Source organism: Panthera onca, chromosome B2 (assembly GCF_046562875.1).
Source record: "Panthera onca isolate mPanOnc1 chromosome B2, mPanOnc1 haplotype 2, whole genome shotgun sequence".
Lineage (NCBI taxonomy): Eukaryota > Metazoa > Chordata > Mammalia > Carnivora > Felidae > Panthera > Panthera onca.
Genome location: NC_138343.1, coordinates 5,905,026 through 5,915,205, shown reverse-complemented (window position 1 = coordinate 5,915,205; position 10,180 = coordinate 5,905,026). Strand labels below are relative to the sequence as shown.

Below are 10,180 nucleotides of genomic sequence, written 5' to 3'. Positions count from 1 at the left end.
GTGTGAAACTCTTAGACTTACAAATCTTCAACCCAAGAAGACATTTCTCCCTGGCCCCTGGGATTTTTCTATCCAAATTCACATCTTTCTAAGTTTCAGCCTGGTGATTTTTGTTTTATCCCCTTTCACAGTTCTGCTTAACTCCTTCAGTTCCTAGTTTTTATACATCTTGGCATGTTCTACCTCACCTCCTGTCCCTAGTCTGCACCACTTTAGGAATGGCACCGAACATGTGCCTTGACAGCCACTCCAGCACGTCAGTGTCCTAATCACTCTCTCTGCTGTTTGCCAGGTTGCCTCCATTTATCAGCTCTTCACATTTTGAATGCCAAACCTGAAATGCAGCAGCAAAAGTTGAGCTGTATTCTCACGAGATGAAATAGAGGAAAACTGGTAACTCCAGGAAGTGAAACTTGGATCAAACCATCATTGCTTGAAACAAATGTCCTAGAATTGACTAGGAACAATGATTTATCTTTATCACTGGCACGTAAAACACGAAAGAAAACCAGCTAAGGGGCGCCTAGGTGACTCAGTGGGTTAAGTGCCTGACTTCAGCTCAGGACATGATCTCATGGTTCATGAGTTTGAGCCCCATGTCGGACTCTGCACTGACATTGTGGAGCCTGGAGTCCACTTCAAGTTCTGGGTCTCCCTCTCTCTCTGCCCCTCCCCCGCCCCTGCTCATTTGCTCCCTCCCTCTCTCTCTCTCTCTCTCTCTCAAAAATAAATAAACATTAATAAAACGTTAAAAAGAAAATCAGCTAAAAAAAAAACTGAGATTGACAGTGGATCTTTGAACCAATCACTGAACACCTCCAAGAATATTGTAAAACAGAGGCTCCTAGCTAATTATGAAAATATTTGCAGGCACATTTACAGGGTCACCATTCCCTCCCTTTTGATGTAAGAAGACATGCAACTGAGTCAATCCTAAAAGAGAGCTGTCACAGGGTTAGCTCATTCATCACTTTCATGGCCACCAGTCATTTTTTGATTAGCTTTTCTCTGTTGGTAAGATTCTACATTTTGAGTTGTGCCTCCTCAAATTAGAATTTAAAATTCAAATCTTGTGTCTTATTTTTTTCTTGGGGGAGGTGGGAACCCCCCCCCCCAATCAAAATCCTCCACAAAAGACTTTGACTCTGAAATGAATGGTATGCAGAAACAGATTTGATGTAGACATTTAATTTTACTCTATAGATGGCAAAGAGATAGATAACACCTTTGGAGAAAGCTGTAGTCGCGAGGTTGGATCTCTGATGTGTGGCAGAAACAGTTGCAATAAAGGTGAACTCCTGCCATTTGGGTTTTCTACTGGTGCCAGTAGCAATGGTGGCTGCTTTTCTTCAGATGTGGGACATTTTTCCTAGACCTTTAACCACAAATCAATTTCCTCAGCTCCCCTCCCCATCACTAATGAATTTGGGAGCTACTGAATACACTCCAGTAAGAAACGGCTCTGCTTACATTAGCCTGAGAAGTTCCTGCTGTTTGCCACTAAGAATACTAATCAACCAAAATCATTTGCAGTAGCTAAAAAATAATGAAAACTGTTTAAGTGGAGGAAGAAATGAAGTGTCTGAGCCATTAACAGCAGTTCTCCTATGTTCATAAAACTACCAGAAAAAGAAATTACAAGACTTCTCTAGATAGCACAGTTTCACACTACTTACTACCACAAATCCACAAGTATTCAAGATGAATTTTAAGCACAGAGTAAAATAAATAGCAAAAAAAAAAGCAAATAATTGAGAATTAAAAACATGAATCCTTTAACAAGGAATTAAAGTTTTGTGATGTTGCTGTTAACTCTAACTCATATGTGTGTGTGTGTATATGTATGTATATATATGTATACATATACATATATATATATATATATATATATATATATGAAGTTAAGATTGTCAATACAGCTAAAGAAATGACCTGCAAATCCATGCCTTTGACAACACATTTTTGCATTTTAAAAATTCCTTTTTATGTTCCATTTACTTACCTTAAATCATGCTTTCCAATTAAGTAAACTTTTTAGTATTCTTTACCTTTAATGTCACATAGACAGTTTCACTGACTGTTAATGCAGCCATTCCATTTTAGTATACTACTTGGTTATTACCTCTCTCAAAATATGGTTGACAACAGGAAAAAAATATACATCAGAAAAGATATGAACTTTAAAGAGTGCAGTGGAACTATTAGCTATCCAGAGCTATACATTTTACATTTATTATGCCCTAAGATTATTTTTAGTTAAGCAAGAAGACAATAAGGATAAATTGTAGTTAGTTCATGGTCAGTAAGCTTTCAAATCTAAGCTGCAACTGTCTCGGATACTTTAAAACTTCTCAGTGAGTGATAGACAAATCTAAGAGTGTGTGAAGGCTGAGGCAGATAGAACTTGCAATATGAAATGCCAGCATTAAAACTGGATAAACAGCCCCAGGAACCTGAGTACAGTTCCCCATGAGTTTGTTGCTGAATACGAGGCTGCATCGGCAAAGAGTAAACTCCATGTTTACAGCCACATGAAGGGTTGATGAGTTGTGAGCTGGACAGTTACCAGAGCCACACAGATCCAAGATATATATGAGTCCGAACAAGCCAGAGTAGAGTCTTCTTTAATACACAGAATACCCAATGGAATCAACCAAGAAGCCATGCCTCAGTAATAGGGCTCAACTAGCCCTAGAGTAAAGCTTGTTCCAAATCTACCCTACCGGAGATGAAAAACATTCTTGAAAATGATCAAACTGATTCACAAGTAACTTAAGTAACTTCTAAAATAAAAGCCAATGATTTCTAATAGAATACATCGCCTTAGTGTGTTAGTGCTGTGATAACAAAGTACTAGAATGTGGGTGACTTAAACAACTAGAATACATTGTCTTACTTTTCTGGAGTCTGGAAGTCCTAGATCAAGGTGTTGTAAGGCTTGGTTCCAACCAAAGGCTCTGAGGGAGGGATCTGTTCCCTGGACTCTTGCCTAAACTTGTAGATGGTCATCTTCATGCTCACATGGTATTCTGTATGTGTGCCTGGATCCGAATCTCCTCCTTTAATAAGAACAAGAGTCATACTGAATTAGGGATCTATTCTACTTCAGCAGGACCTCACCTTAACTTACATAATTACACCTGTAATGACCCTATTTCCAAAGAAGTTCACATTCTGAAGTGCTGGAGGTTAAGACCTCAACGTATGAATTTGGGGGAGGAAGGCCCAGAATTCAATCCATAACATACCTGAAACCCTAGAAATCAAATAAGTAAAATAAATAATTTCAGCATCAAAACAAACAAACAAACAAAAATTCCCAGATGAAAAAAAGCAGGAAAATTTGATCCATAAGCAGAAGATACATAAGTCAAAGAAACAGATGCAGAAAATGACACATAAAAGAATTGTAGAAAAGCTATTGTAAATGTGCTCCTGGTTTAATATAAAACATCATCTTGAAGAGAAAAGAAATGGAAATTATGTGTACCAAATAGAACCTCTACAATTAAAAAAAAATAGATTAAATGAAAATTTCACTGGATGAGGTTAATAGCAGATTAGACATGACAGAAGATCAAAATATATAAATACAGCAATAGAAACTATCAAAAATGAACCATAGAGAGACAAACCACACAGTCTAATATATGTATATTGGTGTCCCAGGAGGAAAAGAGAGGTAAAAAGAAAACAGTATTTGAATACTCAATGGCTTAAAAAATTAGAAATGTGATAAAAACTATGAATCAGCAGATCTAAAGCTCAATAGATCATAATAAAATCATGCTGAAACATATCATGACAAACTTTCTAAAAACTAGTGACAAAAAGTAAAGCTTGAAAGACTGTCCAGCGAACGTGAAGGGGAGTGACATTTGTGCAGAAGACCAAAAATAAGAACAACTACAGACTTTACATATGCAAACACACAAACCAGAAAGCACTGGGGTGGCATGTTAAAGTACTAAAAGTAGGGGTGGAAACATCTGATAACGTGGAATTTGATATTCAACAAAAATATCTTTCAAAAATGCAGGGAAAATAGAGGTTTCACAGAAAAATAAAAGTTTAAGAGCTGAGATAATTTGCTGCCAGAAAACCTGGATTAGAGACATTGAAGAAACTTCCTGAGGGAGATGAAGTATGGCATCAGACAGTAGCTTGGAATTACATGAGGAAATAAAGAGCTCCAGAAATGGTAAAAATAAAAATAAATATAAAATACTTTTTCCTTATTTTAATTTCTCTAAAATAGAACCAAGGGTCTAAAAGCATAATAACAACTATTAAGGGCATTGTATATACATAAAAGTAAAATGTATGACAAAAATAAGACAAAGGATGGGGGGCAGAACCACAATATTGTAAGGTCCTTATATTATATGAGAAGTGGTGTTGTGTTATTTGTAGGCAGACTATGATAAGTTGGAGATATAAATGCTAGAGACACCACTAAAAGTAGAAACACAGAGGCATAGCTAATAAGCCAACATTGGTGATAAGGCAGAGTACAAAAAAAATAAAATAGTTAAAATAAGAGGAAAACGGAAAAATGGAACAAAGAACAGATGGGTAATCATGAAACAAACAGCAAAGCAATACACATAATAGCAACCATATTGACAATAAAATTAAATATAAATATTTAAAACTCCAATACAAAGGCAGAGTAGGTTAGATTGATTTTTTAAAGGTTGTCTGTAACCACATGTTTTAAATATAAAGACAGATATACTAAAAGTAAAATTGTGAGAAAAGCTGTAATGTGCAAACAATAAATATAACAAAGGTGAAGTAACAATATATTAGGCAAAGAATACTTTAGAACTAGGGCTTTTAGGGGCACCTGGGTGGCTCAGTTGGTTGAGCGTCCGACTTCAGCTCAGCTCATGATCTCACGGTTTGTGAGTTCGAGCCCCATGTCGGGCTCTGTGCTGACAGCTCAGAGCCTGGAGCCTGCTTCAGATTCTGTGTCTCTCTCTCTCTGTCTGCCCCTCCACTGCTCATGCTGGCTCTCTCTCTCTCTCTCTCTCTCTCTCAAAAATAAACATAAAATTTTAAAAAAAGAACTAGAGCTTTTAACAGGGTTAACTTGTTAGAAGACATAACAATCTTAATGGTGCAAGCTGTGTTTAACAGTCGAGCTTCAAAGTAATGAAACAAAAACTGATAGAAATGACTAAAGAAATAAACAAATCCACAATTATAATTGAAGACTTCAACGCTTCTAAGTAATAGTAGAAAAAGCAGGCAGAATATCGGTAAGAAAATAGAGACCCAAATAATATCAAACACATTTGTCAACAGACATTTGTGAAATCATGCCCATAATAATAGCAATTATATATTTTTTCAAGTATACATAGAATATTTACTAAAAATTTCTAAAGTTAAAAGTAAAATGAATTATACATTGAACCCCAGCAATTAGAAAGGAACAATAACATGAAATAAGTAGAGGAGAAAAATATATTATATATAATTATTTTATTTTATATATATATATATATATATATTTTTTTATACAAAATAATATAGTAATATATAATTGATATAAAATAAAAAAATTATATAAGATTTAGGAAACAATTGGTTTGATAAAGAGCACCTCTTCAAAATGCCCTCAATTTAAAGGGATTAGCATAATCAAGAGAAAATAAAGTCAAATAAGGAAAGAATAAACAAAAAGAATGAGTTAATAACAATGATACTATATATAGACAACCCTACAGACTCCACTAAAACACTACTAGAACTGATCGATGATTTCAGTAAAGTCACAGGATACAAAATCAATGTACAGAAATCTGTTGTACCAATAATGAAGCAGTAGAAAGAGAATTGAAGAAAACAATCTCATTCATAATTGCAACAAAAATAATAAGATACCTAGGAATAAATTTAATCAAAGAGGTAAAAGACCTCTACTCTGAAAACTATAAAACAGATGAAAGAAATTGAAGATGACACCAAAAACTGGAAAGACATTCCATGCTCAAGGATTGGAAGAACGTTGTCTGGCTATACTACCCAAAACAATCTAAACACTTAATGCAATCCCTACCAAAATGCCAACTGCATTTTTCACAGAACTAGAACAAACAATCCTAAAATTTGTATGGAACCACAAAAGACCCTGAATAGCTAAAGCAATCTTGAAAAAGAAAAGCAAAGCTGGAGGCATCACAATTCTGGACTTCAAGTTATGTTATAAAGTTGTAATAAACAAAATAGTATGGTACTGACACAAAAGTAGACACACGGATCAAAATCAATTAGTCTTCAACAAAGCAGGAAAGAATATCCAAAGGGAAAAAGACAGTCTCTTCAACAAATGGTGTGGGAAAAATTGGATAGTTACATGCAAAAGAATAAAACTGACTACTTTTTTCACCATATACAAAAATAAATTCAAAATGGATTAAAGACCTAAATGTGAGACATGAAACCATAAAAATCCTAGAAGAGAACAAAGGCAGTAATTTCTTTTTAGCCATAGCAACATTTTTCTAGATATGTCTCCTGAGGCAAAGGAAAGAAAAGCAACAATAAACTATTGGGACTACATCAAAATAAAAAGCCCTGCATAGCGAAGGAAACAATCAACAAAAATAAAAGGGAACCTACAGAATGGGTGAAGATATTTGCAAATGATATATCTGATAAAGTGTTAGTATCCAAAATATATAAATAACATATAAAACTCGACACTCAAAAAAACAAAAACCCAATTAAAAAATGGGCAGAAAACATTAAGTGACATCTCTCTACAGATGGCCAAAGAAACATGAGAAGATGCTCATCATCACTTATGATCAAAGAACTAAGTATTTATTTAGTTACTAAGCACTAAGTATTTACCCAAAGAATACAAAAACACTAATTCAAAGGGATACATGCACCCCTATGTCAACACCAGCATTATTTAAAATGGCCAAATTAAGGAAGCAGCCCAAGGGTCCATCAATACATGAGTGGATAAAGAAGATGTGGAGATACATATATACACATACATACACACACGATGGAATATCAGTCAGCCATAAAAAAGAATGTAATCTTGTCATTTTCAATGACACAGATGGAGCTAGCGAGCACAATGCTCAGTGAAAGAGGACAGTCAGAGAAAGACAAATATTATATGATTTTACTCATATATGAAATTTAAGAAACAAAACAAATGAGTAAAGGGGAAAAAAGATAGAGACAAACCACGAAACAGACCCTTAGCTCTAGAGAGCAAACTGATGGTTACCAGAAGGGAGGTGGGTGGGGGAATGGAGGAAACAGATGATGGGGATTAAGGAGAGCACCTGTTGTGATGAGCACTGGGTTATGTATGGAAGTATTGAATTATTCTATTGTATACCTGATACAAATATAGCACTGTGTTAACTAACTGGAATTAAAATAAAAATTTTTAAAAATAAATTATATGAAAAAAGAATATTTCCTCAATTTTACATACTCCTCTTTGAAAATGTGGATGAATTGGATATATGTAAGAAAGACATAAATAACCAAAATTTACTTTAAAACAACCATAAAAAGGAAGTGTGCTAAATAATGTTATCAAAGAATAGCACCAGACCTACATAATTTCAAAGCTGATAATTTTTAGACTTTCAGATACCATGTATTTCCAGTGTTATTTAAACTACTCAGTAGTAGAGGGGGGAAATATTTTCATGGAAAAATAAGCCTGGAAATGTAGACAAGGACATTCTGAAAATGAAGAAGAAGGAAGAACAAGGCTTGGAAAGCATGAAAAGACTTCCATAAAACTATATTAATTTAGTGTTACACTAGCAGGGCAACAGGCAAGGACATCAGCAAAACAAAAGAGAGAACCCAAACTCAAAGATATAGGAAATCCAGTATACAATAAACATGACATTTCAAAATCAGTGGGAAAAATATTTTATTTAAATGCATGATTTGGGTAGGATCCTAGTCATTTAGAAGAAAAACGAAGCTAGATTTGTATGTTTATGCCTTATACAAGGTCAATCCCAAACCCTAGTGGAAAATTTATGGTGAAAAATGTCATGAACAAAGTTCAAAAAATGAATGACTTTCTTGGAGAAGGTTTTCCAATTTCTTTCAATTCCAATGCTCTGTACATGAAAAATATCCAGGAAACTGATGGACTGTCATAGGATATGCACAGATAGAGACATTAACACATAATTGTATGGAAAGCTATGGCAATTCATCATAATTTAAATTGTGACCTAGCAATACCAATTCTGAAATTTATCTTCAGAGATAACCTTACCAGTGGCAAAAATATTTAATTACAGCATTTAAATAGGAAAAAGATGAGAAACAATTAAATTTCATAGAGAATTATATCAATATAATATATACACTGGAATACTAAAGCAAATAAACTCCACTGTAGAAAAACTGTGTGTATGTGTGTATGTGTGTGTGTGTGTGTACACACCATAGACATACCATATACCTATACATGAACACACACGTCATATCATACCATAATTTTGTATTATTTTTATAATACAAGGAAGTATAAAGTCAAATGATTCAAATTAGTGTTCTCTTATTCTGGAATATAGATTACTAACAAGGGGGAATTCATCCAAATTCTGTTTACTCACAGTAATGCAAAATATACACTTTAGATTTTCAGAGAGGTTGGGTCTCATATCTTGAAAGACAAATTTGTTTGAAGGTCAAATTCCTTCAACTTGTGTAAGCACATATAATATATTCTGTAAGCATATATTTCGTGACTATTTTATCTACTGAAGATCATTAGCCATGAAATTAAATTCCATGTATTTTCTCTAGGAAGTTAAGCATGTAGAAAAGCTTCCATATTTCTTATATGTCATTAAATGATTCAAATCCAGCAGATAGCATTTCCCTTTTTAAGAAAAATTAGAGTATGTGGAATGCTCATTGCTATATTTAAAAATCTAGAGATGTTTGTTTATCATGTTTTTGACAAGCCACAAAATGAAATTCCTCAGGGCTCTCTCAACAGCAAAAACTGGGAAGATTGAAAATAAAACTGACCACAGAGGTCTATGCTAATCTCCATCCCAGAAGGATCATGTATTGAAATACATGAAGTTCCCAAAAATCTGTGTTTATTTCAGTTCAGCTGTATATATTAAATTAGAATAAAATTGTCCCACTTTGCTGAGAATCAATTGAAAGTGAACTGAAGCCTGAATAATAACTACTCTTTTTTTAAAAAAAATATTAAGAATTAATTCTATACAATTTGTGTCAATGATAAAAATAAACTTTAGGGAACCTTCCATTAATGATATAGGAGAGGTGAAATTTTGAGGATCATAAACTCTAAACTTTAAACCTTAAACTTTGGCCAAATCAATATAAGTGGGACACAGATTTCTTTAAATGACACAGGTAACTATTTAAAATCCCTTCTACTAAACTATTTTTTATTTCAACATTGATGGTCCAAGATGACAACTCATAAAAGAAAATGGAAGCCAATATCATCATGCTTAAATGGTCTTTCATAATTACATTTTGCCCACATTTTCTTTTGATAAGATCAAAGAGTAGTTCAAGAATCTTACTTTTTAAAATGTAAATACTAAATATTTTTCTGAAGTTTTTAAAAACCTATGGTGGCCTTCATAAGCACAAAAACAAAAAAAAAAAAATTAATGATTCTTAACCACAAAAGCATCTATTTATCTAGTATAATAGCTTTTAGGCCAAAAGTGAACCACAGGAATGAGTATTGCTTTCAGGGGAAATGGTTTCAGGAACTTATTACAGCTCTCTGTCTTTTACTATAATCAGGGAAAGGGCATTTGGTTAATCAAATTTATTTTGGTGTTCAGAAATTATCTAAGTACATAAGACATGTCACATGAGCTCTGACTTTTACAATAAGAGACAATGACATGATTAAATGCAACGCCTCCCTGGGGAAAGTGATTGGGGAATCCGTGATTATAAGCTTCAGAGTAGTTGCATGTAAAATCCCAGGAACTAGTAGACGTGCTTGATACACTTAGGAAACTGGCTTCTTATGTTTAGGGGATTAAGTATGTGGAGGAGCAAGAAGGGATTTCTGTTATCAGTCAGGGTCTTGCCAGAGATAGAAGCTAGTGCGATCACTTTAACAAAGAGAATTTAATACTAACATTTCTCAGCTAGGTATCAGAGA

The 10,180-nt window shown here is 34.0% G+C and overlaps 1 long non-coding RNA gene across 1 annotated transcript in view; it reads right to left on the bottom strand.

Moving 5' to 3' along the window:
* Window positions 1–2,902: 2,902 nt before the first annotated feature.
* The window catches only part of LOC132666657 (uncharacterized), a 297,042-nt gene continuing 289,764 nt past the window's right edge, over window positions 2,903–10,180 (bottom strand). Inside the window, exon 3 of the long non-coding RNA XR_013555383.1 lies at window positions 2,903–3,059. This is a non-coding gene — a long non-coding RNA (uncharacterized LOC132666657). The remainder of the gene's footprint in view (window positions 3,060–10,180) is intronic.